Source organism: Typha latifolia, unplaced genomic scaffold, assembly GCF_019914945.1.
Source record: "Typha latifolia isolate L0001 unplaced genomic scaffold, TyphaL0001v2 contig_22, whole genome shotgun sequence".
NCBI classification, from domain to species: domain Eukaryota; kingdom Viridiplantae; phylum Streptophyta; class Magnoliopsida; order Poales; family Typhaceae; genus Typha; species Typha latifolia.
Window position 1 is genome coordinate 1 of NW_027330471.1, and position 23,183 is coordinate 23,183.

A 23,183-nucleotide genomic window follows, 5' to 3' on the forward strand; every position below is an offset into this window, starting at 1 on the left:
TAGTTTAAAATTCTTGAGTTTCACATTGAGGACGTAGGAGATTCCGGGTTTCGTACAGTGCATGCATTATTGACCTATGTTTCTTTGAATCTTGTCTTCTTCCAGCTGTTCCCAATTTGGTTCACAATGTTTGAACATGCTTAGTTTGTAGAAAAAAAAATTAAACCTTAGCCTAACATAATTTGACCATACTCACTGGAATTTCTAGTTTATATTGACGTTGTTTTTTTCTTAATAAACTAGTTATTTTAATATATTTAAACAAATATAGAATAAAAAAGACAAGGCTCAAGCTGTAACAAGTCTGTAAGATGAGGTGGATAGATAGAAACTGGCCAAATAAAAAATTGTGGCACTTGTCTGGATTGATTATATTCAATGCAGCTCTTGCTGTTGGTAGGCAGAGTTTGTGGATTATTGGGAGGTAGTCATCAAATGGTGCACTGAAAAGTCTCCATTTCTTCTTGTAGTAGTTATTGTTTGGTACCAATTAGTAATTGTAGAGAGAGAGAGACGTATGATATAATATTTAGTAGGTTGGTGGGTTGGATGTTTGTTGTGAGAATAAACCACATGAAGGATATTATAAAATGACATACGAACTGAGTGATTTAGACGCAGACAAAAAATGACATACATGGCAGTGAATAATGGAGGATTAAACTATGAAATTAGAGTAGAGTCACATTATTGCTATTGTTACTAAAAGGTATATTTTCTTTTGTCAATAAAGTGAAAACATAACGGTGTTCTCGTTAAAATGATAATATTTGGATCCAAATCTTGGGATACCAATACAATATGATCTTCTTTAGCTATCTAAATACTATCTGGAAAAGATATTACTCGGTCTTGCATCACTACATTTATAACTCAATAATAAAATATTGGTGCTATAAAGCTCATCTCAACCAATTAATATTGCGAACAGATCTAGAGCGATTCGTTTGTAGGATGATTCTAAGATTTTGATGGGCAGTGGAAATCTAGATGGAAGAAGTTGTGGTTAAAATAGTGGAACAAGATCAAAACGGGGCAGAAATAGAAAAAATCGACTTTGCGGATGTTGTCGGAGGGTGGCGAAGGGTGTGGGATGATGGTGGTCAGGTAGCAGGTGGGTGGCTCGTGGAGGTAGATGACTGTCAGGTTGGAGGTGGAATTAGGGTTCTAAGTTAGATTTACTTCTAAGAAAATAAATGACTATGATTAATTTACTCCAACTCCTAGATTATCTTACTTTTACCCCGAGATAGTCTAAAGCTAAAACATAATTTTTAATTCTTCATTGGATACTTGGATGAATAAACAAAGAAGCCTAGCCCTATATATAGAGGTTTGTATAATGAGTCCTACTTGAGACTTAGCCCTAAAGGCTTATAAGACTCTAAATAGTACTTGTCTTAGAGGCTTACATGACTTAGTTGAACTTGCCTTAATGACTTATGTGGCTTAATTGAACTTGCCTTAAAAACTATATAAAGAGATGGACATAAATCAATTAAAAAAAGATAAATGGGATAATTTCCCTTTCATCCTGAACTATCACCATTCTACAATGATCCTCCAAACTTTTTTTGATACACACTAACCCCTGGAACTACTAGAAATATTATGATTGACCCCTTTCGTTTAAAGGTTTTGTTACCCATTTCTGTCCATAAATTCCAATGTGTACTAGTCACATGATAACTAAGTAATTCGATACTCTTATATGTATATGACAACTTAAAATAAGTTTTTATAATGACCAGAATATTCTTAAAGAATACCACCGATCTCTTCTTCCTCCTCCCTCCCCTCACCTCACCTCCTCCGGCGCCTAGCCACCACGCGTCTCCCATCTCCTCCTCCTCCGTGTTCTTCCCTCGCCTCTCCTCATACATTACTATCAATTCCTTTAATTTATTGTGAGAATCCATAATCCGGTGCCATTGCTACCAATTCCATTCTTATTCCTACTACAAATCCAACAATAAAAGCCAAAATGGATACATGCAAAACAACCATCTTAGAGATAAAGGTGAAATTTTTCCCTCTAAAAAATCTCGAAGATTTTTCCCTAATTTCAACCCAACCCACCTTCTTAGGAATCCAAATTGGGGAAAAATATAAAAAAAAAATTCCTGGAGTTATTATGGAAATCAATGATAGTTTAGGGAGTGAAAAAAAAATCATCCCAATATAATAGACTCAATCCATTGAGCTCAATATTCATGATGTGATCGACTTGACCCGGTTCACATCAATTTAATACTGTATATGAAGCCCACGCAACCTCTAGAGTTAGTAGAGATTATTATTTTGTTTACTCCGATCTAATACAAAATAAGATCTACAATCCTTGTATAGCTCAATATCACATTATACCTAAAAAAAGCCTCCTAAACTATTAGAAATAGTTAAAAACTAGTGACATCTATTTAATTAGTACATCATCAAATTTCCTTTTCTATTAGGAAAAAAAAAAAACCATTAGAAATATAACTTGTAGGTTTAAAAAGACGGTGTAAATTATAACATTTTAAATACTTCGTAATAGATTATGTAATACCGAGTCATAATTCAAGAGTAAGAATATTATCCAAAAAATTAGTCTCTTATTCCCACTCTTTTAGGTGACAATTTTAAATTTATTTAATTTCTTTTACCTCTACCAAGTACCACCTCCTAGTGTGAATGTGTGTGTATATATATATACATACATATATATAACATGGAGTTGGCCATCTACTTCACAAACCTAGCATGTGGTTCTTTGAATTATATATACATTTGGTAATGAAGACATGTGAGTTATTACAGTAATTTATTTTATAATTAGTGGCTGGAGTCTCAGATATGTAGATCATTGTGGTCTTCATCTTCCCCATCTAGGTGGGAATCCAATCACTCTATATTTTCTCCATCTTTCTCATTTATTATTATTTTAGCTAGACAAAATGTCAACTCTTAATAGTTGAATATAATATCTATATATTCCTATGCAAAATAACTCAACATAATTTTTTCCTTTTCTCTACTTGCATAATTTTATAAATTGCTTGATGTTATCAAAATTTAAACATAAGAAATTGACATCATAATCTATTCTTGATTTTATCTATTTCGATTGGGGACAAAATAGATTCTAAAATATTTTTATGACTCAATATATATCACATTATACTTCTTGAAAAGCAAAACAAGAAAAAAAATTCCCCCATAAACTATTAGAAATAGCATATCAAATGAGATGCTTTGTGTATAAGTATTTTAATGTTCGAATTCTTAATTAGGTCTTAGACAAAAAGAAATTATTAGAAATGTAACTACTTGTAGCTTTTAAGAGTGGTGTAGAATTGGAGTAGCTAAGGTCTTATTTGCTTTAGGTTTAAAGTCTTCTCTTGAACTTATTCAAAGGCCCTTAAACTGATTTAATAATCAAATATATTTTTTATATCTAATTAAGTTTACTATTTAAAAATTAAGACTAAAAATAAGACTATTAATCGAGTTTAGAGTTTAGTCTCCAAACCAAACAATATCTTATGTAATGAGGAAATTATTTATGATTGATAGCTGGAGATCACTGAGGTCTTCATCTTCCCATCTAGGTGGGGGAATCTGATCACTGAATATTTTTCCCTTCTTTTTATTTTTAATTATTTTAGTTAGACAAAAAGGTCTAACCCTTGATGTTTGAATATAAACTTTATATATATGCCTATGCCAAAATAGCTCAAGATAACCTTTTTTTTCCCTACTTAATTTTATAAATTGCTTTGTGACACCAAAACCTAAGAAATTGACATCAAATCTAAGCCTCTTTAGACCATGTTCTTCAGAAAGGTACGCTTATCTCAATAAAGACAAAAGAAAGAACCTAACAATGTTTCCGGTGTAACATGTCCATCTATCAATTAATGGGAGTACTGATTAATACTATTTTTTTTTATATAAAACTATTATTTTCTCATATGTGAAGGAAATTTTTTTAATTTTTTTGTAGTGTTTATTATATAAAAATAAGAAAAATTGAGGTGTAGAAGCGTATGAGAAAGAGCATTTAGTTATTATATATCAAAACTAGCGTCTATTTTATATTAGAATTATGAGGAAGGTAAGTTACAGACGAAAGTTTTAGAACCACAGTATTGACTTTTTGCCTAATCAATTGAGACACAGCTTACCCATACAACACGAATGTTTTGATTAGCATTCCAAAAGATTTTATGATAGATACGATCATAGAAAAGACAATTAATTAGATGTGCTTTTCTAGACAATCTAAAATTTAACTTCTTATTGGGATCAAATGATCCAAATGTCATTAATTTGTCTGAAGCTATTTACACCTGCAACTCTCTCTTTCATTTTTCCTTCTACTAGTTTTGTCTCTCTTTTCGCACGATATGTGTTAGCGTACATCGACGATACCGTGTCTTGATTTACGGCAGGCTGAATCTGATTCATTCTTACATCTACGATTTATATGCATATATGGTATGCATGCACGTAGAATTATGGATCCATAATGGACTCTAATGACCAAAACAACCATTTTAAGGAGAGAGAGAGAGAGAGGAGCGGAGAGACAGGTGATGATAATTACCTCCGGCGACGACGACGCCCTTCCCCTCCACCTCGGCGAGAAGATCGATCACTTCCCGGCCCTCATCGTCGTTCTGGAGGGAGGCGTTCAGCAGCGAATAAAAGGAAAGACTACGTTAATTGGTTATATGGATGGTAATGGTGGAGAGGGCTTTATTTATAGAGAAACTTTTCATATAAAACTCTATCCTTTTTATTATTCTCTCTGATTGCAACCTCACCCCAGACTCGGAAGGATGTCATTTAAATAAATTATTGTTTATAAAAGCAATAAAATAATATTATAGAAATGATGTCTCACTTATTTAATTTTTTTTGTGTGTATAATATTTGGTCAGAAAGTATGCCTACTTCAGCGTGGGGCTAATTCAAACAAGAATTGGTCAAGAAAACCTATTAAGTTATATATATAACTTGCTACTAAAGTAACAAAGTCTACTTTTATTATAATTATCGGTAAAAAATACTAATAAATTAATACTTTAATTTAGATAAAAATGTAGATAAATTTATTATCTATATCAAAATATTAAACTCGTCAACTTGATTATTTAGAATTTTTCATTTGAAATGTTGATAGATTGACTAAGTTGTCTTAATTTTTTTTATATGGTATCTTACTAAATTTTGATTAGATCAACGTCTTATATACAAGGAAGAAGCTGAACTTGTTAATATATTCTCTTTTTAAATAAAATAATAAGTTTAAGAGTTTTACTGAAATAATTCCTCAATGTTGGAATACAAATTTCCTTACACATAAAAAGGCTTTCCAATTTAATTAACTTAATTTTTAATTCATAATAATTAATTTTAATTAACAAGGTAGTATAAATTCATATATATTATAACAAATACCATAGATTAAAAAAATATATGAACAATTGAATGCCATTTGCCGAAAATGATTTCAATTGATTTTATTTGTGAATAATTCCACTGTTCACAAATAATAGAATTTAAAATGAATTATCTAGCATTATTGTTTGAAAATATATATGAATTCATTTCAACATACTTTTTAATTTTCTACTATACCTGATTGTCAAGATCTCAAATTAAAAATATATGAACAAAAATTTAATAATAACACATGATATATGATAACCAATAATTATCTATTAAACAAATTAAACCAATAGTTATTTGGATGTTTGACCAAATAACTACAAACAAATAGAAGAAGAACTAGGAGCACGTAGTAGCACGAGGAAATATGGGAGAAAGTATACATAGTTTTATTAATTATTATGCTAATAGAAATTATGGAATTTAAAAAAGTTTGATTAAGTTAAATCAAATTCTCTTTGATTTTGTTATATGTAGTGAAATCAGTCGCAAATCAATTAGATTCTTTCTTACATTGAAGGACATTTCAAGGATTTTCTTGGTGAATTAGAAATCTACCTTAGTCCTTTGATTTAATGATTCACCAAAATTCGAAATCGCCCTGAATTACTAAGAACCACAGAACTCCTAAAAACCCTTAACAAAATGATTAAAATTATAATTCTACCACTAATTAATCACCTTATCTTCCTTTCATATGCATCTAATTAATTTCTTCGTTAGTAGATTCTATGATAACTTATCAAAATATCTAACTCTAAACCAATCTTCTTTTATTCACTCAAAGCCCACATCTACTCTTGGCCCCAAATCTCATTTCCCCACTCTTTCTCCCTAATAAGAGAAGAAGAAGAGAAAGAGATTATATAAGGAAGGAGGAGAAAGAGATGTGAGAGATTTCCATATATATAGATAGTTTAGGGCATCAAATTGTAATTAATCTTGATATCAAATATCCATAAAATATTTTGTACATGATTAAGGAGTGATTATAGTTTACTTATGTTTGATTTCTACATTTTAACTAAACATCGTACACTTCAAATTTAAGCACTTAACTCCGCATAGTTTGCACCAAATTGTAAGTCGACCATTAATAAGGATATGAAAAGACAAAGACAAAATTATACTTCTAGTTTGAAAATGGTAAGGAGTAGTTTGGTAAATGTAGTAGTTTACTTATGACAAGAAATTGGCACTAATATACTACATTTATTCCAACATTTGCATTGTTAATTTTTGGATATAAAATCTAATAGTTGTAATTTAGACTCCGATGATGATAAGGGGTTAAGTCTTTAAACTTGAAGTGCATGAACTAAGTTGAAGTCTGGGCTAAACTATAATTTGTTCGGACAATAATTAGCAAATAATATTTATCTTTTTAATAAAAAACACATTACGTTTTGCTTTTATTATCATTCATATTATATCATATAGATATTTATCATTACGACTTCCTGCATTTTGCTTAACATGTCTCGAGAAAGACTACGCCGTTTACTTTCCTCAATGGTTAAATTAAAAGAACTTTAACTCTATTGAATCAGTATTTTATGTTAAGATAAAAATAAATGAAAATATATATTTTAAAGTAAAATAAGATGTATTTTAGGTTTTTAATTTTTAATTTTTCAAAGTGATAAAGAATTATCTATTCTATTATAAACTACTATTAGGGTAAAAATTAACTCAAAGGAATGTTTTGAGGCATTAAAATAAAATATATAGTCAAACGATACATATCTAATGGTAGAATTAATATGATGATAAAACAAAAAAAGAGAGAGGTATTTTGATCAAATTTTCTAATATATTAACAATTAATGCATTCTATCTATACTCATAATCATTTTTTGCCTATTGTATAATTTTTTTAATCTCGGGTTAAGATAGCTCTACTTAAATGACCAATTTACCCTTTTATATTTTATAGATAAAGAAGGTTATTTAGGCATTTCAGTAATTTGTTGTATTATTATATTTGATAGAAAGGAGCATCTTGATAATTTGGATGGAAATACTGATTTCAGATCTAAGTAAGTATAGAGAGTAAAATATATTTAATATTTTTTTAATAATACTAAAGAAGAATTTCCTATTTGATTATCTTATAACAAGATTAAAACTTCTGAGCTAAAAAGAAATCCATCTATTCAACAAATTATCAAATAATTTATTGCAATATAGAAAATTACAGAAGTCCTCATCAGCTAGCTTATATACAGATGGGCATTGCAGTTCTAGGTACTATTGGATTTAAGCATTATGTTCCTGCACCCTCCACAGAAGTCCTCTCAATTCATCAAGCTTGCCTGCAAGTCTAGCATGACAGGTTTACTAAGAAACAGTGTGAATCTTCTTGAAATCCTTCTTGTGTTGCAGAACTGAATCTTGACGTGAAGCTGCGAAGAGAATTCATGCTTAATTTTGTAGAACACGTACTGCTCATTCTCGTTGGGATATCTTTCCCTCTGCGATGCCACTTCTTAAGGAATTTTCTAGTCCTTTTGCAGGATTTTGCATGGGGAATCCTCCATTGGCTTGGTTGCCTAAATCGTCTCGGTCTCCATAGGAGCATCGCTTGCTATCAGTATGCCAGGTAGTCATTTTCAAAACCATAAGATATCCACATCCCCTGCCATAAGTTTTTGCCATATGTTAGACTTAATTACTCGGCATAAATATAGTTTGTTCGAAGATAGTAGTTGAAAAATCTAACGGTTGTAATTTGGTTTGAAGCCTGGATTTGTTTGAAAACTTAGTATGAGGTTTTTTATTTGAAAGTGAGAAGAATGGTTCCAAGGGAAGAAGATACCGAAAAAAGGAATTTGTATCCTAGCTCAAGAATGTTTTGCTGAAACTTGCTCCTACTCCACACTTTAGATAGATATGATTATTGGCCCGACTCACTCAAACTTGCTCGGCAGACCCGTACAGTTTAACCGGAATAAACTCTTCTTGGCCCGACCCTAAGATAGTAGTGGGTTGGCATAGGCTAAGTTTTTCCCCCGCCCGGCCCAGTTCAACTTGAAAGCCTGAATCACTACCTCATTTATAGTTCGACCCATAATATATGTATATTAGTCCCACATTAGATATTTAGTAAACTATATATCAAAAATATAAATATGTTTCCATGAAAGATAACTAAAATTTTTCATATAAGCCTATTAAACTTAGCTCAATTAGATATAATATTTTTTAATATTTAACCTATTATATTAGACCCATTATATCAACCCAAGCCCAATATCTAATGGGCTAGTGGGCGTGTGGGCTAGAACATTCTAGCCGGCGAACCCGGCTCAGCTCGGTGATATGATTATTCATGTTACTGCTCACCATTTTATTTGGTTAGGGAGGATACAAGGAGATGATAGGAGAGAAGACAAAGAGATAGCTTTGTAGTCTGAGAATCAAGACCGTAACATTAGTAATATGATTTTAGAATTGCCTTGCTAGTGAGGAGTGAATCATTGGAAAATTGTCTTACATTGGATCTTATGATCTGAGTATGGATTCTCATATTAATGATGAATTAATAGAGAAATTAAAAGAGCTTAAAGAATATTTTAATTGTCATACATTAACTTATTTAAATATACGAAAGAAAATAAATAAAAATTATCTTTAAAGTGATGGTTGAGTTTGAAGAAGTGTAATATCTCATATGAGCTGAAATCCTTTCATATAAGAAAAGACACATTCTTTCATTCCAATCGAAAGAACACCATTTAGGGAAGAGGTATATCTATTTTCATATGAAAAGATTGTCCTTTCATTTTTAACCAAGTTGTACCTCTTATGAATGAACACATCTTTTCTCATCGTAGCTATTCATTTTATAAATAAGAAGAAGTTTACATTTAGGCATACAGAAAAATTCAATCCTTCATTCAATTTATTCAGATCTTTTTAGTTTTATGCTACACTATCCTAATTTGAAAGACACTCGAATAATAGACTCATTTTTGGCCAAGAAGTTTGCTGTATCAAGAGATCGACATCCTTCCAAAAGCAATAAATGAAAAATAAATTAGTATTAAGAGATGGTAATTCAAACACTAAACTCGACATATATATAATATTATATTTGTAATCTATTTAATTAATTTCATTACTATTATTGGACTGGATTTATGATCATTTGAATCAGATTATTTGACCAACAATCTTAAGACTAATTTTTTAGCTTTAATCTAATTCGTCATCGGTAATTTCCTATTACCATTTTTTTATTAATTTTCTTTCATTCTTATATATGATTGAAATAGTAAATAGTACTATTATCCCTATCTTTGCTCCTCTGATTATAGTTTGACGGGAAAAAGCCTACGAAGAGCTCCATGGTGCAAACTTCATCAAGAGACAATAGCAAAAAATGTTGTTCTATCTAAGCACTTTAAGCTCGGCTAAATTTTTTTCATATGAATTATTGTCTAAACTCAAAAAGAGAAAATAAATAGGCAAGTGGATGCTGCAATAGATGCATGAAAGTGTGTTATATGTTGGATATTTCATGTGATACAACATATATACGGTTTATTGAAAATGTCTAGACGGAAGTATAAGGCAGAAGATCTTTGGTGCAAAGAAATTTATAAGTAAATAAAATTGTATCTTTTGCAAATTGTGGGAATATTTTGGTCAGCTTGCTCCCTCTAAAATCACCACCAAGTTGCCATAAATAAGGTTGTGATCGAGTTGAGCATCAAGCCTAGTTCTGATTAAGCTTGAATTAATTTTGAGTCTATATTTTTTTATTAGACATAATCATTAGGTTTGACCCGTCCAAACCTGGCCTATACCCACCTAGTTTTAATTGGTAAACCCAACCCAAGCTCGATTTAGGCCCGATCGGACTCGACCCGAGATGGTAATGGGCTAAGCCTTTGTGCTCCCAACCCACCCGAAAGTGTGATCCACTACACTCATCTATGGCTAAACCTATAATACATATATATTCCTATAATTTTTTTAGTCCCATATTGGATATTTAGTAAATTATATATTAATATATAAGTATGTTTCCATGAAAGATAACTAAGATATTTTTATATAAAACCATTAAACTCAACTCAACAAGATATATACTATTTTTATATTTAATTCATTATATTAGACCCATTGTATCAACCTAAGCTTAAATTGAAATCATTTCAATTGGAGCTAATTTCGAGCTCAAGCCTTGGCGTCAACCACCCTCTCTGACCCGCATGACGTATAATTATAATTCTATCCCATTTTGACCTTAATTCACTATTTTATTTTTAACTTTCCATCCCACCGCTAATTTACATAAAACCAAAACCATAAGAACCTAACTTTCAAGTTTTCATCCCAACTTTCGATTCACGTAAACTAAAACCATGGAACTAACTTCTGAATCCACAATCATATAAATTTTCATAATTTTCTTACGTTTAAATCAGTCCAGATTTGATTCATAACATTTTGTGAATAGTTTACAAGCTCAATTCAGCTTTAATATGCCAAATTTGAATTGTCTTTAATCTAACTAAATTCAAGCTTGATTTAAGTCAAAACTTAAATTCATCAAATTTGCATATGACACTTTTGACTTTGATTAAGCTTAAATGTGTTACTTAAAGAAATTTAATTATAACATTTCGAAGGTTACACAAACAAGAAAATTGTGAGTGTTATACGAAAAATTAAGAAAGAAAAGAATCTCAACTGTAGGGCCATAGCAGATCAAACCGTAGAAGAAAAGATCACAATATAAGGCCAAATAAGCATTAAATGAAGAAAGAATTGATCTACGAACTAGCTAAATAAATCTTGAATAAAACAGGACTACACACGAAGAATAGAGGAAAATTTCTAAAATACAATGAAAGGGGTTAGACCTATGTCAGGCGGAATAAAGTAGAGAATGAAGAAATGCTTCAAATACTAATAGAAACTCACTAGACAGCAATTTGCATAATAAGTTACTATACAAAATTGCATCTTGAATAACAGCTTCTCCAAATAATAGGAGTAAGGTTGATGACATGCTGCCCTCAGATCGTTTAGAGAGGTAGAAATGTACTCGTCTTCCATGCTTTTAAGAAGAAAACACTACTTGCTGTTTGTCAAGTGCTTCTGCAGTCTCCACGCAGCTAATAAGTTGCACGCCAATGACCATTCGAGTAGTTTCCTATAATTTGTGGTCATCACTTGATCCATTAGTGCCACCGACGATGAGTTTCATAAACCAGGAAATTCTGATTCCAGGTTTATATGGGTGCCTTTTTTTTTTTTATCTCATCTCATCGAACAAATGGTCAGATAAATGAAGTGGTATGGGAGAACCACTTCCTGACATATAGCAGAAATTTATGATCCAAAGCTTCTTCAACTTGCTGCAATGCTTCAATATTGTATCACTTGGTCTTCTTTTTTTCCGGTTTTTCTTTTTCTTCTGGACAATTCGTGGACCTCGTTTGAAGACGGCTAGAACTTCAATGCTGCAGTATTATTCCATCCCATCATTTATAAGGTAGCTGGGTAAATTAAGCCTAAAGCTATATCATACAGCATCTGAATTAAGTGATATGAAACTCTTAGTGTATGAGAGAAGTATCATCCTGGCTTGAGCATGACAAAGTGCAAAACATGCAACCAAACAAATTTGATCCTTTAAAAGTTATTTGATTTTTACTGCAGATCATTTGGTTAAATTTATATGGCTGTCAGGTGCACAAAAATGGTGGCTTAAAGCTAGTCAAACCCTCAAAGCTTAGGGCAGTAGAAAAATGGATAGTAACAATAGTGAGAGGTTGTCCAGAAGAACTACCTTTTCCAGGAAAATGAGTGCTGCTGCTACAGTTAACAATTCAAGTAAATATCATAAATCTTGTGATTGTAGAAAAGAATAAATCAGCGAAGCAAGGAGAGGCCAACTACATCAACAATTAGTAAGGATTCAACATATCTGCTTAGATGTCTTGAATCCACCAACATTAGCATTGTAACATAACCTATCTGATTTGAGGTGGTATAAAGATTAAATTAATCAGCATGTTTTCCATGATTTCAGATGGTGTACCATATCATGACCTAAGCTGTTTCTCGACAGTATGGTGGTCATCTAAAAGCTTAACTCATGCTACAAGATTTACTGTTCCTTACATTCTAAATCCATCTCTTTTGTTTCCTTTTCTTACAGGGTAACATACTCTTTCCAATCACTAAAAAGAAAAACAAAATGATTTTGAGTTAGTATATTTAAGAATTAGAAAGGCTCTCAACTGTATAAATACGATAAGTATATATATGACACCTTCATAATATTAGCCTTCTTCTTAAGTCAGTTAAAGCACAATCAATGATGAAAAGGCTCCAATAGATATGACAGTTTCTGAGGGGGCTTTGTCCTGACATCAGCTGACTACGAATTACAAAAAACTACATACATTAATCAAATCTTCTATATCTAACATAAATTCCATTGAAACCTTAAGAATTTCATATCTTCATTTGAACATTTTGGGTTATAGTTAGGGGTGGCAGGTCGGATTAACTCCGGCCCGCCAGTATCCGTCCCGATTCGGATCGGATTCGGATAAAAATTTCTATCCGATTCGGATTCGGATTCGGATACGGATAGAATTTTAAAAAAAAAATTCGGATACGGATTCGGATACGGAGTCGGATATATTTTTCAGATTCGGATACGGATAGCGGATATCCGATTTATCCATATTTTTTAAATGATTTACGGTTTTTAGTTTGCTTATTTAAATAGTAAGTATTAATATTATTACTAATAATCGTTATATATTATTTATAGAGATTAATTTCTCTAATTTTATATATTTAACATACAAAAAATTATTTGTTATAAAACTCTTAATAATTTTTGTGTTAATTATACTTAAATAAAATATTATAATTATTTTAAATTTAATCAATATCCGTTTAGATCCAGATCCTGCTATCCAGAAATTATCCAGGTATCAGTTTAGTTAGGATATAGTTTTTTAAATTTTGCTATCCCAGTCTAATATCCGTATTCGAATCCGTGTCAGAACTAAAAATACGGATCCGGATATGGGTTAACACTATCAGATCCGTATCCGATCCGTTTTCACCCCTAGTTATAGTTGAACGGTGTCTCATTTCCCAATCTTGCATCTTCTCTACTAGCGAAGACAAGAATCCTCTTATTGCCATCTTCCTACTCTCTATTCCCCCGCTATTTTGTTCAATCATTCAATCAGGGGCTAACTACGGGAGGTTCTCCACCAATGTCCCTCCTTTCCACCTACCATACATATCTCCATCAACCAATGATCTGGAACCATCATCCATCCCTCTGGACTCTTCCGCACATCCCTCTTATGTTTCCATTGGCAAAAAGGCAAAGGGTGGAGATGAGTTACCCACCATGAGTTCAAGATGGGAAAGAAAGAGTGAGGCAGAGGTAGATGAAGGAAATTCGGCCATGACAAGTAAATTCTTTCTGCAACAGGGTTAAACAATGGTGGACATCTTATGCAGCTGAAATGAAGCTCAACGTGTCAAAAACACACACAATGGCTCAAAAAAGGTCTATATAGCAACCACAAGTAACTTTCTGTCCATATGAGTCCATGGAAATCATACCTCTGAGTGCCTGGAAAGAAGTTGAAAGCATGAGCTTTTTCCAAGTGCCATGCCTTGTTTACCTAGCAGTTTCTTGCAATCCTGTTAAAGTTTGTTATAGCTAAAAGGATTGGATTATACAAAAGAGAATAAGAAATACTCTAACCAAAAAAGTTAATCTAATTAGAGCAGTCTTCCAAATAAAAACTAAATAAAAGTGATTAAATTGTTAATTTTACAATGTATTAACCAATAATACCTCCTTAAAGCTTTCCATCCACAACTAATATAGATAAGTGTTGCAGGCCAAGTTTGACTATCTTCCCAGACAGTTGTGCTGTCAACATGAGCGGCTGCTTCCTTGCATAAAATCCATGGCCTCTTTTCATCTTTCACCTTTAGGATAGAACTGAGTTCAGAAGAAAAAGGTTATCATTTAGAGAACTCAATGTCCTGATCTTTTGTTGGTTTGCCAATATGATAATTCTGCAACTAACTCAATTAAGACAATGGATGCATAAGGCAATTTAGGGAAAATCAAAAGAATAGGCATTTTCAAGTGATGAATCGAAACAGAAAATGCTCACCTTCCAGATGCCTTATTTGCCTTGGAAGCAGACAAAGCGACATTCCTTAAAGGCATCTACAAGGGATGGGTGCAATCCTTTTCTAGGAGGATCCCCGATAACAACATCTGATCCTTCAAGCCAGTGAACAGGTTCCTGCAATCACGTGCACAAATTTCTCTTACATTCTAAAATATTTAGCTTAAAGTGTGTTCAAATACTTCTGAGTTTGGAACATACAAGTGAAGCATCTGTATTGTGCCAACTGATGCTGCAATCTAGTGTTCTTGGCTTAAGCGGCTTGCTGACTTCTCAAAAGATACTTTTGACTCCTTGTTGATCTCCACACATTTCACTGACCTGAAGATAAGAGTTTGAAACTTCATGTTGCTAGAAAATAATCAGCAATAATATGGTCTCAGATAGAAAGTAACTTAGTACTTGCCTACATTTCCTCGTGGCAGCTTCTGGATAACCCAATAATACCAGCCCCAGAATACAAATCGACAAGAGATGAACCATGGGGAACATACTTTTGTAATTTCCGTAGTAAGGAATTAAAAGCCTGCAAGATTAAGAAAGCCCTCATTCAAAAGCATGTAGAGATACAGAATCTACATTTTGGAATTCAACTTCTTGATTATAGACCTTTTGCCAATTATATTGTTTTTAAATTTAGTACATTAAGAAAGTACACACTATTGCTGTATTATAACCTAATAGTTTCATTCCATTCCTTTCTGTATTTGCAGTATGTAACATGTATGCAAATGATGCCCTTTTCTTTGACTAAAACCCTTTAACAGACCTGAGTGTTTGCTTGGCGAAGCTCGATGGATCCAGAGACACATCAATGCCTCCCTAAAATGTTCCCAGAAATCTCTGTCACCCAGGAGATGTCTCCATTTGTTTCCAAAGATTATCTATGAATGCAGTAGAATTCCATCAGCAAAACTGGTTACAAGGTTGTGAACAACAGTTGACCTTCACTATACAAATATTTTATCATTTTAATCTGGGTTGACAAGTGGTTTAATCTAGGTTGTTGAGTAGGGCCAATCAATCATTTTGAAACAAAACATTGACCTTCACAATACAAAACAGATGATAAGTTTATCTGTTTCAAAACTCAGGGATAAATTTAAAAGTTGGCCTAGCAGATGGGTTTAATTCGAAATAATTTATAGCATACAGATAGTTAACAAAGATCTGAAAAATCCCGTTAGAAAATTCAAAATTCTGAAGTCCAAATTTTCAAATAAAAATGTTCTAAAAAATTATATAAAAAAATCAAATTATCTCTAACTTGAATATAAAAAATTCACAAAAATATGTACCAAAATGTTTGAGATTAAAATTTATTTAACTGAGCAAGTTTGTTTTAGGTGATGTGGATGCTATATTGGATGAGTCCAGATAAACCATTGTAGGAGATAGCAATATAATTTGACAACAGTTGCTAAGATGATGAGCAATTTCAGGTACACTTAGCAAAATGTCATATTTCATAATTTTCTCACTAGAACAGTCCACTAATGAACTATTCACATCTTTGCATGTCTCGAGCTATGGACACCAGAATCATTCACTCTATCAGTGACTTACATGAATTGAAGTTGTATCTCTAATGACAACTCTACTTGATGTAGTACACATGGCACCTACGTAGACTAGAAGTGGCATACTCAGGTAAATATGTGGGAACTAACATATTTGGGTACATCCCTCGTGCTCAGACCCATTTTGGTAGAAAGTATTTATGAGTATCTAAGTTCAATCATTCTATGTACTGCTTTGCAAACTTCGGTCACCTCATGCCTTCATCACTTTTAGGAACATTTGGATCTCCTAGGTAACCTCTAACATAATTATATACTAAAACATTTCTATGGAAATTAAAAACTAAAAAGATAGAACTACAATTATTTTTAGTGCAAATCTCAAGTTTCTCATTTATTCAGATGTTAAACATAATATAGAAGACCAAGCTATCCACAATGCAGCCAAAATGAAAAAAAAATGATAGTCAAATAAGTCACTTTATCTACTTCTAAAACCAGGGCATTACAAATTACAATGCATATCAAAGGCAGGCATAGTATTACAAGGTTAGCAAATTTACTAGTCACAACTGCAGGTGATAGAAAAGATATGAATCGGCATTATAATTAACTCCCAAAGCATATTCCATGTGCATACTGACTGTTGTTTAGGCTACAGAAAAGTAAATAAAAAAAATGTAAACTACAAAATACACAACCAGTTGGGCTACACAGAAGAAAATGAACCATACATATCACCTAAGTCAGAAATAAGCAGTATTGATATCAGCAGAAAACCATTTACATTTATTTACACCAACAATTCATATGAGCACTGAAGGTCAAGGTTACTCTAAAGATCTCAAGTGACACTTTGACATACATTGCTCGTGGATGTTTGAAAGTTGGCCCATATTGAATGAATCAGATTGGTACCGCTGCTTGGTCCACCAGCTTTCCACAAGAACTGCGAAGCAACAAAATAGAATGCCAGAGTAAATAAATCTATCAGGCAACTACTTAAGTGGACTATTCCACTGGTGCTTAAATAAAGATAGGCAGGCTTACAAGTTATGAGATTAGTTATAAAAGATAGCATACAACATATATAAATGTAGTTCACTAACTTACATCTGATAAAGCATTCAACTTCTCAGAACCTGGGGAATGCTCATTTCTTGAATTCCAAACCAATGAAATTTGTACTTTTTCCCTGGAAAGCAGATAATGGTTCTTTAGCATTTGACGCAACCACTTTCCCTATACAACAATGGGATAAAGTTAGCATTTACAAGCAGATTGTTTTCTGTCCTCACCTTTCTGGTATCGTTCTGCAACAGGAAGGGATGTGTTGTATGTTGTCACAGCCATCTGAAGCATTAGGACAAACAGCAATTCAATATCTGTCAAATGAATCATACACCTCACTATCTCATGGTTTGCATGATATGATATTTTTAAAACTATCAAGGTGAATAAATGTTAACTACTTGATGAAGTAGGCACAATGAATGGAAACTAAATAGATATGAAAATCCTCAGGGCAAATAAGACAATAGTACAAATGATACTCATCTAGAAGTATAAAATGTCATATGCTGTGGAAAAATAGTACTAGCCTGTATGTATCTCAATTCACCCGTACCCAAGTCTTCGTCAAATGGCTGAATATCCAACTTAGAAATACCTATAAAAGAAGTATGAAGCATCAGAAACCAATAAATAAACAAACGAAATCAGTTCACACTTCTTTACTGGGAGGAACATATCAAGAGCATGCCTTGTTTTATGAGATCCACTGCAGTATTGATGCTTGGATGATGTGCTGCACCAAGAAAGACAATTAGTAGTTGCAGTATATATAGTACTCCAGAAACCAAATTCTGCAAAAAGCAGTTATTGCAAACAGCATACTCATAAAAACTATTAATTCTTAGGAACTGATCATATGGTACATATCATTGATTAAAACCTCAGAGCTTTATGAAAGAAAAATCTATGCTATCATGATTTTAGATGCAATATGGCAACCAGATAATAACAGAGCTTATATTTCTGTCTACCACAACAGGCCAACACCCTCTACATAGGTATGTTCTATAAATTATAATCTGTGGAACCAACAAGGAGAAACATAAGGATTAGAAAGGCATGATATACAACAAAGACTGGAGAACCAAATTCTCACGAGAAGACAGTTAAAGATGAATTCACTTCGTATAACTAGAAGCAAATTTTATAACATTATAACTATAAGAAACTAATAAAGAGCTAATTGCTTTGGACTAATATTGCAGAGTTGTTCATTGCACATGATTTATATTTTTTTAAGTGTATAACAGAAGCATAACTGTAAGAAACTAATTTATCTCAGCTGGTTGCATGACATTGATTCTTCGTTTCAAAACAATAGAGGGATACGAAGAGCAATAATGGTCATGCCAACAGTGTCACAACACTTGGCACAAAGAGCGCCACCATCGGCACAGCAAGTACCAATCAGCACAGGGTGTGCCAGTGGCTCACCCCATGCCGATCCTTGTTGGATCGGCATGGGTGCGTGTTAATCCGTCTTGACTGGTGCGGGTCGCATGAGGTTCCAAATGTATTTTATTAATCTGAAATGGACTCATTAGAGTGGTAAATCTAATAAATTCTATAAGGCCTTTTTTTTATCGTGATAAACATGATATGCTATGTGGAGTCATTTTTTTTAGTTTTTCCTATTTCAATCATATTATATAGTAGTCAACCATAAATATTAATTATAATAAATATATTCAATCATATTATATGTTGAATAATATTTCTATTTGATTATTGCTATATCATTAATAAAATCAATTATTTACAAAAATAATCTGAATATAAAAGACTCTAATGTAGACTTTAATACATATATTTAAATAAAAAACCAAACATTGATGTATTGAATACCCAAAAACATCTTTAAATATACTAAAATTTTATTAAAAATATGTCAAAAATAGACTATAACGTAGACTTTAATACATATATTCAAACAAAAAACCAAATAATGATGTATCGAAGACCCAAAAACATCTTTAAATATACTAGAAATTTTATTAAAAATATGTCAAAATATACCAATGCATGCATGGCCATCGCTAACAGAGAATGGAAATAACTTCTATCAATGATAACTCGAGTAATATTAGTTCTCATGAGCAAACAGTACGTGCTTATATAATAGACTAAGGCATAAATTTGAGTCACAATCAGAGGTTGAATTATTTGCATTCGTAAACAATTAACCAAAAAAATCTAGAGAAGACAAAATTTCTACATAAGAAATGAAAAAAAAAAATGTTTGCGCCAAATTATAAGTCAGATATGAGGCATTTACCACTAATGAAAAGTTTGGAACAATTTATATAGAGACAGATACAAAGGTTGCTGCCTAACCTCTACATAGAGGAATATCGACAATGTTATGTGTTCCCTCTTGATATAATCCAATCAAGGGGCTTGCTGGTGTTCCACGTACCGCTAGCTTTGCTCGACATCTCCATTCCCACTGAAAAGGTCATGGATTGGAAGAAGAATACAAAGTGAAAGATAATTAGGAAAAAATCTTATTAAAGATAACTTCATCAAAGCTGTCCTTTGATGTCATTTTACTGAAACATCTTCTCGTGCAGGATTGTGAACCACCTTTTTTCAATATTACTAATTTTTATCCTCAGTCATTGTGGGCATCAAAGTGGAAGCAATAAGGTCTCTGAGCAACGTACGACAAGCACAAAAACAGACTGGCAAATATCTGAACAATGAAATGAATTATTTTCCTCATTAAAACCATCTTCCTTCAAACGAAATGATTTTATTTGACTTCAAGAACCTCCAAAACGGTCACCTACTTGACGCACAAAATATCCTTAGATTGCACATCCCTCTCTTTATGTGGTCTTATAATTACATCCCAAGCATCGAGAAACATACTTGTAATTCCTCCAACCATGGTCTTGTGAATATCTTCCTTAGTCGCAAAGCAGTAGCATAATGAAACAATTTACTCTGTTCTTCTTTTAGTGTCAAACTTATACAGGATTCCACGGTCCTTCATTTCATAACTAATGATCAAGAAAGGAAAGCTCAAACATATATCTATTCCTAGTAAAGTACATCATGAAGGAAACTGAAACCAAAAAAATTCTTACCTTCACACGGAAAGCAGGTTACCAAGCCTCAATTTTCACCATATAATGACAGAAAATCATTGCTTGGAAGATTTTCTCAATTTATTCCAAACTCTGCTGGTATATAGCCTCCTATTTAGCTCGCATTCTTTTATTCAGACATTTAACTCTTTCACTTCAATTTCAATTTCCTAAAGCTCCTAGATTTTCCAACCCACAAGCATTATTCTGAAAATCTTCCAATATAACTTTCTAACTTTGACTTCCCAATGGGGGACCGCGTGAAAACTCTCGTCCCACCACAAACGCATTGAAGCAGAAACAAAATTCAAGATTAATACTTTATTCAAGATATACGAGCTAATTGCAATACCTACCAATCTCCCACTATCAAAGGTGAAATCCGCGACGCCATGGTCGTCAAAGAACTTGCTTACTTCTTGTAGCACATGCGGACGATCCAGATTCCACTCGTGGGTGCAACCCGAGCAGCTACAAACAACATATAAGAAAAAACAAAACATGAAAAAAAATTCAAAAAAATTCCAACAGTGAGAGGGGGAGAGAGCAGGCTTACGATTCGAAGTGTTGGCATTCGAGAGGGGCACTGTTAGAGGAGGAGAGGGGTTGGGAGATTGGATTAGGGTTCTTATACGGTCTATTCGGAGGTTTAGAGGTGGAAGGTGGAGTTCGACGGGTGGAGGTGGCCAACCGGGCCGTGACGAGAGCCGGCGGGAAGATCGCCACCGACATTTTCCGGTGCTCGGAGAGGAGATAAGCAGAGCTCGAAGTCCAGCAGTGGACACTGGAGGTATATCGAGATTATATTAAAGTTGGATATTTCGAGTTTTCCTTTTTGCATCTTACTACCTGCATGTTAACCTTATTGTAAAAGACCTCCTCAATTTGACATATTCGCAGATTGGCCCCTTCCTTTTCATTATATTATAAACTGTGAAATATCCTAGGCATACAAATTGACAGGAACCACCCTCTAGTTCTAACTATTTGTGTTGGATATGATGAAATTTTTCCTCCATTCATCTCTATTTTTGCTTCTTTTATCCAATTCCATTCTTTGCAAGATAGTTTTATTTTTCTTCTCCCTCTTAACAAATATATTATTATAGCTAAATTATATTTAGACTTCCTAAACTATGATTTATGATAAACTCGAGATAATTTTTTATTAAAGAAAAGTGGGATTAATTTAAAACAGAGATAAGTTTGATACAGCAGTATATTTTCTATTTAATGTTTCTATTGCAAATTTATTTAGTTTCTCAATTTTCCTACCAAATTCCCCTTCTTTATTTAGTTTCTCAATTTATTGCAAATGTATTTTCTAAAAGGTAACAAATATATTTTTTAAAGAAAATAGTATCTTTTAAACCTAGAAAAATTAATATTCCTCTTTTCTTTTTTTCTTTTTTCACCAACATTCTATCTAAATAAACTTTCAATTTTAATCTTCATGAATTATATAGGAGCTTATAAATCTACTAATTAACATTTTTTTTTTTTATATAATTTAATTTGTTACTCAAATAATACCTAAAGTTGTTATTAAATGGATATACATTTGTTGGATTATGATATTTAAAAATATATATGTTCAGTATTTTTGTCGTATATCTTTATCGTGTAAACTCCGATCAATATTATTTTAGATATATTAAAAATAATATTCAATCCTCTCAAATTTTATTTTGACATAAGCATTTTCAAATTTGATCTTATTGGTGGCTAAGTATTTATTAAAAAATAATAACTTATAAAACAATGTATATTTATTTAGTGTTTTCATTATATTTTTCTCATATAAATTTTAATTGATATTATTTTGGATATATTGAAAAGCTTATTAAGTTTTCTATATGTTCATTTCTTGTGAATACCTTCAAATTTATTTTAAGACTAAACATTTATTAAAAAATAATAGCTTAAAAAATAACATAATCCATTAATAACTTACATGATTCATTATTAAATAATGGAATCAATTTTTATTCATTCATTTGCTTTTATCTTTCTAATATAAACTATAATGTATTATTTTATAGCGTTATAAAAACTAATCCAGTCTGTTACAATTTAATTTCTCACAAATATTTTTAAATTTAACCATTTTGGAAGATAAAAATTCATTCGAATATGGCTGCTTAAAAAAGTAATATAATTATGTAATAATAATAATAATTATTATTATTATTAAGGGTTTTTCGATTAAGCTTGAGTCATTGTTGAGCCAACTCAAGTTTGATTAGTTGAGCTAGGCTTGAATCTAATTTCGAGCTTAGTTTGATGACTCGATAAAACTCAATTAATAAATTAATATTTATATCATATAATATACAGTTAATTTAATTAAATATAAACTTTTAGATCAAGATTTAGAATTTGTTTGTTTGGAGTTGGAACACAAAGCCCAAGGGTCCTCTCCATTTCTCACCGTCCATTTACATACAGATGATCAAATCAAGCCTAATTCAAGCTTGATTTGGGCTCAATTTAAACTTAAATTGTATATATTTAAATTTATTTATTGATCGACTATTTTAGACTCAATCTCAAAAACATGTATCAATTCAAATCAAGCCTAATTCAAACTTGATTTGGGCTCAATTTAGGCTTGAATTATATATATTTAAATTTATTTATTGATCGACTCGTTTAGACTCAATCTCGAAAATTGGGTCGAAATTAATTTGGAGCCAAGCTCGGTCGATTACACCCTCTTCTATCAGATTTGCGGGTTATCGGATCCTTTTGCCAATCCATGGAGTTGGCGTTAACACGCGAGAGAGACAGCAATTCCGTAATATTAAAACGAGAGCGAGCTCGTAGTCAGAGGAAATCCAACAGAGCTGAAGGAGAGCACA

General features: G+C 32.2%; 1 pseudogene; it reads right to left on the minus strand.

The window, feature by feature from the left end:
* Positions 1 to 14,139: 14,139 nt before the first annotated feature.
* On the minus strand, positions 14,140 to 21,117 carry LOC140802489 (uncharacterized; annotated as a pseudogene).
* Between the last annotated feature and the right edge of the window lie 2,066 nt (positions 21,118 to 23,183).